At 41.5% G+C, this 9,888-nt stretch overlaps 1 protein-coding gene across 2 annotated transcripts in view; it reads right to left on the minus strand.

The window, feature by feature from the left end:
- Positions 1–9,888, minus strand: part of LOC109043549 (uncharacterized) — a 54,418-nt gene that overhangs the window by 40,839 nt on the left and 3,691 nt on the right. The window contains exon 1 of one of the 2 annotated variants that reach the window (XM_072296904.1): positions 3,595–5,163. The exons of the other annotated variant lie outside the window; for it this stretch is intronic. The gene's annotated coding sequence lies outside the window, so the exon portion shown is untranslated. Of the gene's footprint in view, positions 1–3,594; positions 5,164–9,888 lie in introns of those variants that run through there. 2 annotated transcript variants of the gene reach the window in all.

Genomic DNA, 9,888 nt, shown 5'->3' on the forward strand with positions numbered 1-9,888 from the left:
TGTAACAAGCCCCCCCCCTCCCCATGCACCCATGAAAATACTAAAAAATGGCCGTCATTGCAAAAGGCGTCGGCTGATTATGCTGCACTTTGATAGGAATACATTTCTTGATGGATCTCTTGGTGCACAAATATTTCAGCTCAAAGACACAATTTTTCTCGAGTTTTCGCGAGGGAAAAATTAAACCTTTATTCTGATCCCTCACGCTGCAAAGTAAAACTAACGCATTCCGAATTTAGCTGAAAATGGGGGGGGGGGGGATTAGGCCACGTATCGGTCAGGGGGCGTAGCTCCTTAGTCCCCTGTAGAATATTCAGATTGATCTCTGTCGGCGAATTCGTTTTAGACATGATAACTTTTGATAGAATCGCGTCGACTTATACAAATTTTGTAATGGTCAGCTTCTGCCGGCGGTAAGGAGGTTGAGTTCTAATTTGGGTTTAAGGGAATTTAATGTTTACTACAAAACATTAATTCTATAAGGTGCATGGTCTCTTTGCGCTGTTTACTCTGAACTGGGTTGTTTTTTCTTTATTTCCTGTCGGAACTGAAAAAGATGACAAGAGGAAGGAGAAAAACAAAAAAGAAGGAGCAAAACAAAAAGACAAGAGAAACGAGAAAGGAGAGAAAAAAGAAAGCACAGATGAGAAAAATAAGCATGTAAGAGAGAAAGGAAGAAGAGAAATACAATTGGGAAAGAGGCGAAATCAGAAATAGTAGTGCCATCGTAAAATTGCACGCGTGCTGGAAATAGCTATTTACCAAACAGGGAAAGATTACACTAACGCCATGTCAGTTCGTCTTCAATATCAGTAAAGGCAACTCGAGCTCTCACGTGGTTGAATTGTGTTATCATCATGAAATGCCATACGCTTACTCGGGATACACATTCAAAAAGTAGCACTATATCAGACGGGAAAAGGTTACTGCAACGCCGTCTCAGTTTGCCTTCAATATTTAGGGTAGGCAGCACAAGCTCCCACGTGGTCGAATAGTGGTAGCGTGTCCCCTGTTATTAGTCACACGGCCTTTCCTGGCGAATTCATTGTAGACACGATAACTTCTGTTAGAACCGTGTCAACTTTTTTAAATGTTTAAATGCCGTGTCTTTAAATCGTATAAAGGTTGAGTTTGAATGAGAGTTCAATACTTATGGTGCATTTGCTGTTTATCTACCGATTAACAGCCACTAATATAAGTGCTCCTCTTCCGCTGTTTTCCACTGAACTTTTTCTCTTTTTTTTCCAATTCTTGTCTAAAGGAAAGAAGATGGAAAGGTATAGACGGGGAGAAGAATAGAGATAGGGGAAGGAGAAAGAGAAGAAGAATAATAGAGGAGGAAATAAGGAAAAATAGTTAGTACAATTTTTTTACTTTGAAGATGTGCCGTAGCAACTTTTGGCCATTTCACACGTTTGCAATTGAAGTACGGATTCGGTTACGAAGAGAAGAAAAGAGGAATAACATCCTTAAACTTTAGAACGAATTGAGCTAAGGACTGGACATTTTGACTGTCTTGCTGTGTCGAAGTAAACTAATTTTGTCCCTTCCTCTAAAAGAAACTTTTGTGATCCCTTCTGGAGGGGAGCTCCGGGAATAACTTTTTTTACAAATGGGAACCTCTACCTTGTGGCAAATCTTTGGATGGACAATAAAGAAGAGAATCTTTGGCGCAAATTTCAGGTAGATATTTAGATTTTAACAGAACCCAAGTAGCAGTGATCGCGATAAATAGCGATTTTATCGGTTGGTTATAGCGATTATATCGGTGGCAATACATCGAAATATTATCGCATTAAAAATTGCGATATACGGCGATTAAATTGCTACACTTTGCAATTTTTGGTTCAATAAAATCGTGATTAATTTTCGTCGATAAAATTAAGATTAAATCGCCATTTATCGCGATTTTATCTCGAAAATATCGCGATAAATTGTCCAGCGATAAAAGCGCGATTTTATCGCGATAAAATCAAGGATAATCGCTTAGATGTTGTTGATCCCGGCGATTTTATCGCCGATAAAATCGCATTACAGCTATTTTTCCGTTGAGAAATGTTGTGCGCCCAACTTGACGGGATTTTTAGGGGTTTTTTTACCGATGGAAATGCTAGAAACTTGAAACCTGAGGTATTTTGATACGAAAAACAGGTAGGCACGACATTGGCATCGGGTTTTCAAAATTTTGAAGACCTTTCAAGATGGCGGCCTATCGAAATAATTGGGTATCTGCCTGTTTTTATGGCTTGTTGCCAGAAATTCAGCATTCTATGGTTTTCCGCGAAATTACAGGTCAAATAACCCCTGTCTCTCGAGTTCCGAACTTTCAAACCATATCTCGTTGTTAAAATTGAAGATTCAAATTTCCCGCCATTTCCTTTATCCATCATCTTGAAAAGGCTTCGACATTTTGAAAGCCTGGAGTAAAATTATTATCTCCCATGGCAACAAACGACTTCCCCTCAAAGTTCAAGCGAAACTAACACTGAAACTCGCACTTTGAATTTTTCGTCATTTTAACGTTAGCCACCATCTTGAGGGAACTTCACAATTTTGAAAATCTGATGCCAAATTCGAATTTTTCGTGGCAAACACTTCGCTTCTCTGGCAAAAATATCGGTAAAAAAAATCCCTGAAAACTCTTAGGGGCGGGTTTCTCGCCATTTCGACTGGCTACAGTAATTAAGGGGTTCGGGCGATTCTGATGACCTGACGTCAAATTTGTACTTTTCAAGCCAAAATACTCTTAAATTTCGGATGCCGGCAAATTTATCAGAGAAATTCCCTAAATTCTTTGGAACGGGTTTTCTGCCATTCGATGAGTTGACATCTTACGAAGGCTTCAACATTTTGAAATCCTAAGGGCAAATTTGCGTTTCTCGTGTTAAAAAACCCGTCGAAGCCGCATTCGTGACAAATTCACTTGTAGAACCCGTAAAAACCCTTGAAAACCGGTTTTCTGTCGTTTCACGGGTCCTGGTCTCCGATTGGCTGGTGTAGCAGTCCACTGCAATAATTTCTTAACCGAAATAGCTATTTGACGGAAAAATTGCATTGTTTTGAAAGTAAGATGCGATTTTTTGGTGATAAAATCTCCTAGGATTATTAACATCTGAACGATTATAATCGATCTTGTCGCAATTTTATCTCTATAAAATCGCGTTCGATAAGATAGAAATTTTAATTCCATTTATTAAGATTTTTTGTTCGATAACATTGCGATAGGTCGCTGTCGATAGAATCGCAAGTTTTGTATCCCATAATACTGCAAGAAATCGACGTCTAAATCGCGATGTATTCTCCGATCAAATCGCAACTTATCGCAATCACTGCTTCTTGAGAATCAATTCCTTGTTTCCTTTATGCCCTTCCTCGCTGAAATAATTTAACAAAATTTCATTATTTTATAAAGTTTCATGAGATTTTGCATCTCTCTTCTAGACGCTATCCTAGCTTCGTAATTTTCTAAAATTTGATTTCATTCTATTCCGCGAATTCATTCATAAAGAGCGTGCGAGAGTACACAGATTTCAGCAGGGGGCACGACAGTATGCACTTGGTGGCATGAAAATCACGAAGAAAAATAATATGTACCTTAGAACTGATCAATTAACCACTAGGACCTTCGAAAGTGCATCCAACGCCGTAAGAACGGAGCGGATATCCGACCGATTTTTTTTTACACCGTGTGTTTCCGTGGAATGAAGTCATTCCGAAAATACAACGCACGATCCCACTAAGTTTTTCCGCAGAACTCACTTGCATTCATCGTTACGTGTGTAAACACGAAAATATTTGCGTTTCGAGAGATTGAAGGCGTTACTTGCATTACTCCGCGCCGGATTTTGGAAACAGGTGGCGAGAGAGAGGAGAACGGCCGAGCGCGAGTGGAGACGAACGCGGAGGAGACTAGGGCGACATCGGGATAGGGAGCGCGGTAACAATAGCGGGAAAAAGCGGGAAAAAGCGAGGGCGCGAGGCGAAAAACTGAGGAACAACTGACGCGGCGATGTCCGAATCAGCATGTGGGCGGCTCGTTGACAGTGGTCGAAATCGAGCGCAGACTCTCTGGCAATAACGGAGAGCGGCCGGCGCGGCGCGGCGCACCAAAGTTCGCGGCCCTCGTCTGAACCCCCACAGAAGTGGGCAATCTTCGGAGCGCAGACCGCGGGGAATAAAGGATCTGTATCTCGATTCTTTTTCGGAGCGTCGGGGGTACCTGAGAATTTCCGTGCACGCTTGCAACACCGCAAACACCCCTTTTCGTCGGCCAAGGAACCCTGGGTAACGGCCTTTGTTATTCTCGGGGAGAGAACACTCGCCAGGACCCTCTTCTCCTCTTCAAACGTTGAAATTTCGCGAATTTTTCACTCGAAAATTGAGAGGTTCAGCAAAACTCAGTTCGAACGAGTATTTTTAGCGCGGTGAGAGCTTTCAGAGAGTGTATTGCATGATAGGATTTTATCAATTTATGCTCGAGTTAGCGTCTTCGAAGCGCCGAGAGACCCCCTTTTTACGTCTGGGCCAATTCCGAAAACGCCTCATCTTTAATTTTGACGACATACTGACAGGGCCGGATTTACCTACTTGCCGCCCATGGGCCGCCTGTATTTTGCCGCCCTTTTCTCATTCGTATTGAAACATCAATAAAAACCATAAAAAGAACGTGCCAGCGGGGGAGGGGTGCATAAGACGCGTTTACTCGTGTTGAACACATTTTTTGGGGATGCCCTGTCAACACTACCAGCAAAAGTTAAGTTTTGCAAACCTATCTCTGTGTGGGGAGGGTCTTCCATTCATAAGAAATGAACGAAAAAATTATGAAAGAACCAACATGAATGTGGTTTAATGATTTTAACTTCCGCCGCCGCGCCGCGCAGACCACACCGTGTTTGGCGCAATGCGCGAAGTATTCACGCAGCCTTGTAGGCGCCATGCATTTCACGCTGACCGCACTGTGTTTGATGCAATGCGTGAAGTATTCGTGCAATCTTGTAGGCGCTGATATGTGTTACATGCCGATCGCCACGCCGATGGCTTCTCCTTCTCATCTCAAGTCCTCGTCATCATTGCTCTCCGCGCCGCGCCGTTCCAGGCCAAATTGCGTGTTTGCATGGTTTCTCTCTTAACTCGACTAATTAAAGGTGCTGTCTCTTGTATCACCTAAAGACGACAAAATTAGCAATTACGATACTCTCAGGAAATGAGAGATTTTGTCGCCTTTTCTCGTTCGTAATTTTTTTTTTCTAAATCCGATTTTTTTTATACCTACATTTAAAAAAATTGCAAAATTTGCCGCCCTCTAGATTTGGCCACCCCCTTAATCCGGCCCTGCATACTGATATATTGTTCCTAGCTCTCTGTAAATGTAAATTATTTTTTTGATTCAATATGAAATCATGTTTTAAAAATCTAATAAATTAATAAATTGATCATGGATTACAGATTCGGTATGGATGCAACTGGATGCCCATTTGGCTCAATGCACCCCCCCCCTCCCCCCACCAAATTCGAAACTCAAACTTTCCTCATCGTCAGAATTTTATTTGATCGTCCAGAGTGTCGAATTATTAAAACGGACTGAAGAGACCGCACAGTGGTCTTGAAGCAAAAAAAAAAAAAATGTGACATAAATGTACCCACAAACGGTATGCAGCGGGTCAGTCGTGAGTACGTGTGGACTTAAAATCAAGGAAAATCAAAATCTTGGCTGATCCTAATTCCGAGGTATCGCAATTTGAAATTTTCACAGTAACTGCAAGTTTTCTACTGATTTTGATCCTCTTTTTTATTTATTTGTTCGTTGAATCGGTGGTGATCGGTTCACGTTTTTTATTTTTCGTCATGTCGATCAAATATTCACATACCCTCTCGTTACATGCAGACTACCTATCAATGTCTTTCTTTTTAACCGAATATTTCACCTTCCGCTGCGTCTGCAGCAATTGTTGTTGCGAATATGTTGTGCGTGCTAATTTTAGCCCATTACATACTCGACTCTCTGAAGGCGTTTTATGGGCGCAAATAGCGCTATCTGCTGGAGAATAAAAGAAGTGAAATTGAATGAATCGCTCGATCCTTTCTCCGACAGACAGCGCTACTTACGCACATAAAACGCCTTCAGAGAGTCGAGTATGTAATGAGCTAAAATCAGCACGCACAACATATTTGTAACAACAATTGCTACAAACGCAGCTGAAGGCGCATTGCTTTCGCACATAAAGCGTCTGCGGAGAGTCAAGTACGTAGTGAGCTAAAATCAGCGCGCACAATATTTTCGTAACAATTGCTGCAAACGCAGCAGAAGGCGAAATGTTCGGTTAAAAAAAAAGAGCGTGACAGGGAGTCTGCATGTAACGAGAGGGTATGCATTTGATCGACATGAATCGAACGAAAAATAAAAACGAGAACCGATCAACACCGATTCAATGGACAAAAAAATAAAAAAAGCTTATCAAAATCAGTGGAAAACTTGCATTTACTATAAAGATTTCAAAATCCGATACCTCGGAATTAGGATAAGCCAAGATTTTGATTTTTCGCGATTTTAAGTAGGTAACTATTTGTGTTCTCGAGGCGTCCGTATTGCATACACGAAAAATTGCAGGCCTGCCGGTTTTCTTAATCACAAATCACAATGCACGGCTGCGGATGTTGCTTTCCGCAATTTGCACCAAATTGCAACGCTGCGCAAACGCGACACATAGTGCTACAGGACCCATCCGATTTCGAGGATTTCATGGTAAACACGCTTGTAAATACAACGTAGAAAATCATTGCGAACCAAAAACCGCAGCCATAAATTGTGACGAAGAAAACCAAAACGCCTGCAATGTCTCGTGTAGGCAACAAAGACATCCCGCAAACACGAATAGTTGCAGCCACACTTACCCATTGAAAAGCCAGAACGGCGTCAATTTTCTCCGCTTGTGATAGCTAAATACGTCACTCATTGCATTCATGCGTCGTCGTTGCACAAAAATAGGGCGCTTTGGATAATTAATAGGATTGAAAAAAAGAGATAAATAAAATAAAAATGAATATATAATTATGTAAAATGAAGAATATTCGTGCGGCAATTCGGCACTCGACTGCGACGTTACCGGCTGTTACACATTTATCCTTTTTCCGAATCTTATTTTATTTACTTGTACATATGAAAAATTGTATCCTATTAATTCTACTATCTTCCCATGCGACAGAGTTGCCAAAGAGAGTAGTTAGCGGGACCGTTATCAGCAAAAATGATAGGAATCACGACTATCTTGATCATCGCTATTTTCGCCAAGGTGACAAGAATTCTGGGATTTAAAAATTCCGCCGACTTTCCGGATATTTTGATCATAAAAATCCCCGACTTATTCCTGGCTTTTCAGTGTTTTTCGGTATGGTCTTCGATAAAAGTTCTAATCACAAACAATTCTGAATGCGAGGTGTAAGTTGCAGGAATTTTATTGGTCGTGACCTGCGGGCTTGACATCCGCAATGCATTTATGCCATTTTTTTGTTTTCGGCAGATGATTTGCGGAGAATCGCACCATTTCGCAACGTTGCCATGATGCTACACGACTAATCAGAATTTCTTTGTAAATGCAACGTATAGATAACCCTAGAGAAACGAACATGTGACTAGGCAGAAAACCAGAGCGCCTGCAATTTTTCGTGTATGCAGCACAGACATACACCTCACACATTGCTTTCATACGTCGTCGGTGCACGAAAGTAGATGAGCGCTTCGAATCTGTATTCAAATTGAAAAGAAGAAGAAGAAATGAGCAACTAAATCAGGGTTTTGGGAATTTGAGGGAACCCGGAAATACCAGGGCAAACTTAAGGAATTTGGGGTGAAATTAGGGAATCAAGCGAGAAACCGAAAACCTCTTTCTGCAACTGGTTCACGACCATGATCGGCATGCGGCGGAATCTGATAAACCAACCAGAGTCAAGTATTTTAATTTATCCGACAATAGCATGGTAGTGCCAGAGCCGGATTTACCTACTTGCCGCCCATGGGCCGCCTGTATTTTGCCTTCCCCTTTTCATTCGTTTTGAAACATCAATAAAAACCATCAAGTGAACGTGCCGTAGGGGAGGGATGCATAAGATAGGTACGTTTACCTACTCGTGTTGGATATATTTTTTGCGGAAGCCCTGTCAACACTACCAGCAAAATTTCACGGAGCTCTGCGCGAAAGTTAAGTTCCGTAAACCTATCTCTATGTGGAGAGGGTCCTCCATTTATAAGAAATAAACCAAAAAATTATGAAAGAACAAACATAAATGTGGTTTAATAATTTTAACTTCCGCCGCTGCGCCGCGCTGATCGCAGTGTGTTTGGCGCAATGCGTGAAGTATTCCTGCAGTCTTGTAGGCGCTATACGTGTCACGCCAACCGCTCCCGACCGCACTGTGTTTGGCGTAATGGGTGAAGTATTCATGCAGTCTTGTAGGCGCTAATATGCGTTACAAGCCGATCGCTGCGCCGAGGGCATGTCTGTTTCATCTCAAGTCCTCGTCATCATTCCTCTCTGCGCTGAGCTCCAGGCCAAATTGCGTGTTTAGTTCCTCTCTTCACTGTACTAAATAAAGATGCTATTTCTTGTATCACCGAAAAACGACAAAATTAGAAATTACTATACTCTCAGAAAAGATAGATTTCGTCCCCTTTTCTCATGGATAATTTTTTTTCCGAATCCGATTTTTTTATACTTACATTTAAAAAAATTGCAAAATTTTCCGCCATGGGCCGCGGCCCATGTGGCCACCCCCTTAATCCGGCCCTGGGTAGTGCTGTCAGCCTTCGACCAATTCCATCGACGGATTACAAAAATTGTGCTCTCTATCGGACGCCGATGGACTTCTTTTGAATGAATGCGTCCATTTTTTTTTTCTTTTTATTGTTATGAGAAAAATAAAAATAAGCTTTGTTTTTCGATCAAGATGTTTCATGCTTTATTCCATACTTCGTAATTGATCTATTCAATACGTTTAAAACATACAAGTTTCAGAGGATTCATAAGGACCCCATTCGAGCCCAAGACCAGCCCGTTACACTATTAAAGAAAAAATTTGGATTGAAAAAGTAAATCGTACAGGACCTATTTTTTCGTACTCGGAAGGGGGGCAGCGGCAGGTCTACTGACTCGAGAGTCATGGTAAATTCAATAAACTTGTTCTTTGAAGCAAAATATTTGGGAGTTTCTTAAAATGTTTGGGGTCAATTTACTAATGTACGTCCTTTCAAGAAAATTTGAGATGGAACTCAATACAAGTATAAAAACCGGTTTCAAACTCGTTACTTCCATTGTATGCAAGTCTACTATGAACTACGAACAATTCATTTCAGTAAGGCCTTGATACACGATCAAATCCCCGACCCAATTAGCATCAAAGTGTCTGGAGTCATCAGTCTTAAAATCGTTACATTTGCCTAATTTTCAAATGAAACCTGGCAGAAATGTTTCGTCTGGCAAGAAATGATAAATGGTTGCACCCCATTCTGATCAAAATTTGACGACCCGTCCAATTTTGATCAAAGAGGACTGTTGCATGGTGACCATCAGTCATGAACCTGTCTACTTTGATCGGAATTGGTTCGGAATTTGATGGTGTATCGAGACCTGTACGAAAAAGTACCAAAATAACGAGAAATGCTGCATTAATTTTCACGAGTTGCGCAGATTCCCCGCTGCGCGTCGCTCGTGCAGTGCAACGACCAATCAGAGTGGAGCGCGGTCAATACGCGATTGGCAGAGCTCTCGTTGATCAGGAGGCGGGAAATATTGAAAATAATGAAATATTTCTCGGATTTTTACGAGGTTCACGAGGCACGAAGCTGCGTTTATGGAAACTATGAATAATTCATTCCAGGAGAGGTCACTCAACTCG

The sequence above is a fragment of the Bemisia tabaci genome, chromosome 2 (genome assembly GCF_918797505.1).
Source record: "Bemisia tabaci chromosome 2, PGI_BMITA_v3".
NCBI classification, from domain to species: Eukaryota; Metazoa; Arthropoda; class Insecta; order Hemiptera; family Aleyrodidae; genus Bemisia; species Bemisia tabaci.